This window comes from Lactuca virosa, chromosome 2, assembly GCF_052849685.1.
Source record: "Lactuca virosa cultivar CGN04683 chromosome 2, Lactuca_virosa_CGN04683_v6, whole genome shotgun sequence".
Taxonomy (NCBI): Eukaryota; Viridiplantae; Streptophyta; class Magnoliopsida; order Asterales; family Asteraceae; genus Lactuca; species Lactuca virosa.
Genome location: NC_136427.1, coordinates 64,378,657 through 64,384,518, shown reverse-complemented (window position 1 = coordinate 64,384,518; position 5,862 = coordinate 64,378,657).

Below are 5,862 nucleotides of genomic sequence, written 5' to 3'. Positions count from 1 at the left end.
ATAAATAGCAAAATGATTCAATAATTCTTCAAAAATTTTGTAAAATTTTTATTTGATGTATGCAAACTGGGATAGTTATCAGAACTGGTTTTTGAACAACTTAACCTATTTTTATGATTCTTGTGTATTTATTCTATTAAAAATTTAAAATAAATACTAAACTATTTAGAAAACTGCCCAAACTTTTTATTTTTGGGTAAACTGCGATGTTATGGAAATTTATTATTATTTTTAGAATAGTTTCACTATTTGTCCCAGATTTATTATCATAAATAAGCATTAATTCATGAAAAATTAATAAACAGTAAGAGAAAGTTATTAAATTTTTTATTCATGATTAATATGTATTATAAGATATTCTCGTAAGGTTTTATAAGTTTTAGAGAAGTGTAGCTATTTATTACCAATTTAACCCCTTAAACCTTCATTAAATCGGGAAAAATAATAAATACTCATGGAAAAATCTGTAAATTTTTGCATGGAGTCTTTACGATGTCCAAAAGATTTAAAAATTGTTAAATATGGCTTTGGATATTGATAACGTAAATTTACTATTTATTTTTCTTCCACAAAAATAAATTCGAAATCAATAGAAGATAGCCACATAAATGCATGAAACTTAATGAAACATCTTTAATCAGTGTATGAGTAATATCAGAATTTTTCCAGAATTTATTGACCAAAAAGTATTTTATGTGAATTATTGCTTTATTTTTTTTGCAATAATTATAATAATTTGAGAAAATTAAGTTATCTTCTGAAAATTTGCATGGGACTTCACCATTTACAAAATGCATGTTGTTTTTGGGTGAAATCCTACCATCATCATTATCAAAAGTGACATTCATGGTTATGAACATGAAGGTTCATAAAGAATGGTGTAGAAGAACAAGAAAATGCAAGAAAACTTGTAATATTTGAAGGTAAAGTAAATGAAATGTGAGGGATTTGATTTTACCTTGATGTATAACACTAGATGAATATTTTTTTGAGTAAAATGATGTTCTTGACTGATTATTTTTGTGGGTTAGAGAGAGGGGGAAAGAATGGGGGTTTTAGAGATAAGAAAAGAGAGAAAAGAGAGATTCTATCTCTCTGGATAGCTCATCTCCCTCGTCATCTCTTTGGGATTATACTCCACCAAAATCATCCACCAAAATACCGATATCCATGTAGACTCATGAATTATCCACAAGTTCTGCTTCTAACTTCGTATTTTCTAGAGAGAATGAGGAGAGAAGTTTTTAAAGAGAGAAAGAGAAGGGTGGAGTGTGGGAAATGAGGGATGTGATTATGATTTTGGGAAGAGATGTATGGAGAGGAGAGAGGCCGAATTTATGAGGTGTAATATCCTTTTCTTTCTCTATTATCTTTATAAAATTTACATATTTTATAAAAATATCAAATATTTATAAAAGATGCAACTTAACCATGTTTTTATGCATAAAACTCTTGATTTTTTTAGACTAATAATTAGGGATATATGTTGAATATCTTAACTTATATCTTCCTTGATTGTATTTCCAAATTTTAATTTTTCTATGATGTTATTATAAGTTTCATAACCATTTTTATAAAATTTGATATCAGATTTATAAAAATTAAGAATTTTTAGGCTTTTAGGGTTTGAAGGAGTTTGTAAGTCTTTGGATATCAAAATTAATTAAATTTTGAGACTTCAAACTATTTTAGAGTTGCATAACTCTTCTTCAAGTTAGAAATAATATGTGTAATTTATATTTTTTTTATCTATTTATTGGCATTTCTATGTAGTGATTCCGAGATTCATGAGAAATTGAAGAATCAAGTACACTAGTCCTAGTTTCAACTTTTACTTAAGCTCTTACGAGACTCAGACCTAATTTCTACTACTAGGTCAAGTGCATGATGTGTATATATGAGTCACGAAAAGGTGTTCAAGTCAAGGCATGACCTGAATTTGAATAGTTGTTACAATGAAAGTAACTATATAAGTCAGGTATCAATGTGAAATCTAAGTACACTATCCATCGTTTCTAATTGTTTCCAACTTTCTAGTAGGTTATAACTTAGCTTCTAGTTACTATGTCTAGTATGTGTCGTGCCTATACGTGCAACTAAGTTTATCCAAATCTAGAACTGTCTCAAATTTTGACGGTTGTCACAGATACTTTGGGATCGGCCTGGTATCTAGCACATAAAACCATAGCAAACACAATATCCTGTCGGCTTGCAGTGAGGTACATCAATGATCAAATCATTCCTCGATATATCTTATGATCAACAGACTCTCTGATAGGGTCATCTGATATTTTATACCTTAAGGCCGTAAGAACCTTTACTGAGGAGCAATTATCCATTGAAATTTCTTCAACAGCTCAGTGGTATAATTTTCCTGATGGATGAAGATCCCTTGAGAGATCTGTTTGACATGAAGACCTAGAAATAAATTAATCTCTCTATTTATGCTCATCTGAAACTTGTTTGTCACGAGCTTTGCAAAATCATCCACCATCCCTTGATCCATTTAGCCGAAGATGATATCGTCCACATAGATTGTAACGGGCATCAAGTGTTTATCATTTACTCGTCTAAAAAGAGTGGGGTCTATCACACCTCTTTTGTACCCTGAGTTGACAAGAAACTTTGAAAGAGTGTCATACAAAGCTCTAGGTGCCTGCTTTAACCCGTAGACAACTTTCCCCAGCTTGTAATAGTGGCCGGGAAACTCTAAACTTTCAAAGCATGTAGGTTATTGCAGATACACTTCCTCTTTCAGTTCATCATTAAGGAAAGCACTCTCACGTCCGTTTGATGGACCTTGATGTTCTTGTGAGCTGCATACGCTATAAAAATACGTATGGCTTCCATCCTTGTAATAGGTGCATCTGTCTCATCATAGTCAACACCTTCTAGTTGATTGTACCCTTTTGCAACCAGTCAAGCCTTGTTGTGAACCATCGCACCCGATTAATCTAGCTTGTTCTTGTAAACATAAATGGTTCCAACTAAAGTGTGGCCTTTAGGCTTTTGTACCAGCTTCTAAACTTGGTTTCTTTCAAACTCAGCTAATTCTTCTTGCATTGCTATTATCCAATCAGGCTCCATAAGAGCTTATTTTGTGGTTCTGGGTTCGACCGAAGACAGGAAAGCTGCATAATGAAAATGATTAGTTAGGTCTGTAGAGGAACAAGTTTGAATACCTACAGATGCATTCCCGATGATCTGGCCTGGTGGGTGTTCTTTCGTCCAGATATGTAGACGAGATTGTTGATGGTCTGCGGCTGCACTTAAGGGAATATCCTCTACCTCAGAGGAGTCTTCGGGTCTGTTTGAGGATAGTAATTCCCCCTCGGTTTGAGAAAAATCCGCATATGAGTGTTGGACTGTTGGGATTGGTTCTTCAGTTGTGATGGAAGTTCCCCATGGAATGAAGTTGGGAGTTCCCCCTGAGCTTATGATGGTTCCCCCTAAGCTAACAATGGGAGTTCCGCCTGGACTGATGAGTGATTGATTATCCTTGGATCCACTTCGGTATCAATATATTCAGTTTCCTCATCCTCAGAATCTTCAGAAACAATTGATTGATTGATCATTTTGTGGATAGGTACCAGAGCAGCATCTTCAAATACTGGAACCTCGATGGTTGTGACTTGCAACCACAACAACATCTTCAGAAACAATTGATTGATTGAACTTTCCCCCTCAACCAGAGAGGTGGAAGTATTGAACGAAGTTTCTTCAGAAAGTGTTTTTGTTGTGCTACCGGAGATATCAATATCTCTGAAAGATGTTCCGTCTCTGCGGGATCGAAGAGGTCGTCATAGGTGACTTCAATTATGTTTAATGGACCCGAGGATGGTGGGATATCATTTTCCAGGATGAACATTGTTTCGGTAAGGGGAGCCGTGTTGCGAACATAATAGTCATCGAATTTGACATCGAAACTTTCGAATATTAGTCATGTTCTCCTTATAAGTACCCTGTATGCAACCTTGTTTGTTGATTAACCCAAGAAGATGCCTACATCAGATTTCGGAGCAAATTTGTTGAGATGATGCTTGTTGTTGACTGATATGTGCATATCTACATATATATTTTACATCATATCTTAATATTATTAGCTATATTTATGTTTATTATAGAACAAAAGGTATTTATTATGTTTAATATATGTTATGTAGCATAAAAGACATGCTCGGAAGCAACATGGAAGCTAGAAGCAGGAAAATGCGAGCTTAGGCAAGAAGAAGACACAAGAAAGATGTTGTTGGACAGCTTGACCCCTCTTCAGTATTTTGACAATATCTTATGACTCGTAACACCGATTGACAAGATTCAAAATGATCTGAAAACTAGACATAATTTCGGATGACTTTCGTGTTTTGAGAAAAGTTAGATTTTCAACCACCACGACATGGTGACCCCACCACGACATGGTGAATGGAATCTTCGCGATTCTTGACGCCAACTTGGGGAATACAGGATAAACACGAGGACCACGACGTGGTGCCTCTACCACGTCGTTGTGTCGAGATTTTTGGTAACTATATATATCTCGGACATTAGGTCAATTCCAGGAGGGAGAGGGTTGAAGGCTGCGACTATTAACAAAAAATACCTTTCCAAGACCCCTTTGAGGGCAAAATTCAACTAGAGATCAAAGGATGAAGAGATTGGAGCAAGGATTCGCATCTACACATTCGGTTTGCCTAGTTTAATCATGATTAGTCTAGTTTCCCTTATGTTTATATGTTTCCCAGCTGTGATTATGGTCTAAAAACCCTTGCTTTCGTTTAGATTAGATGAACTCCTAAATACTATGTGTTGATTTCTTGTTTGATGGATTGATGAAGTTGGTTTTGCTTTAAATATTGTTTGATAAATCTAAACCTAGCTAGTTAAAGTTTCTATCTTTATTGCCTAGTCTCAAGTTTTGTGTAGTTAAACTGCAGTTAATTGCATGAAAATTGCTTTACATAGTTGTTTATGACCATTAAATTGCTAGAGCTAGAGATTGACCATATCCTAGTGTAGGTGATAAGTTAGTTGCTTAAATGTGTTAGAGAGAAGTATTTGATCATAATATTTGCTTGATTACTAGTCTTGACCATAGAATAGTAGTCTATAGATTCTATCATTCAGAGTCCAAATTACCTTTAAAATCAATTTAGTATCCTTAACTTGCATGATCATTTGGGTTAAAGTTATTAAATTGACTTATGCTAGTTAGTCTGACCATGATGACTAGTAACTTTTATTTGGTAACTAATGAAATTAATCCGTTGACTTGAAATCAACCATAGGAAAAAGGAGGGATTCAAAGCTAAACGAGAGTATCTTTTATTCTTGGTTTTAAACTGTCTTTCTACTTGTTTACTTTAGTAATTAGTTTGTTATTTTAATTTAAGTTTTTTTGAACTTTTAAAATCAGATAAAAACCCCCCATTTTAGTTGTTTTTCTTAGTTTAGTTTTTAGTAATTATTTTATTAATTAAATACCGTTCCCTGTGATCGACACCCGACTTTCCCAAGCTATACTATAATCTGTCTAGGTACACTGCCTATAGGTGCATAGTTAGTATAAGTTTGTTAGGTTATAAATTTAAAAGTTGATAGGTATAATTTGTGCACATCAAGTTTTTGGCGCTGTTGCCGGGGAACGACTTATTTGATTATTATTTTAATTGCTTTTAGTTATTCGATCCTTTTTGTGGGGTAAAAACTACAGAAAGTTACTTTTGTTTCATTTGTTTATTTTTTTTTCTCTGAGACGCAACCACATCGTGGTTATATTCACCACGTCGTGGTCTCGCTTCAGTTAATTTTTCGTTTATTTGTTTTTTGTTCCTTTTACACGTGTTTTTCTAGTTTTATCTTAGC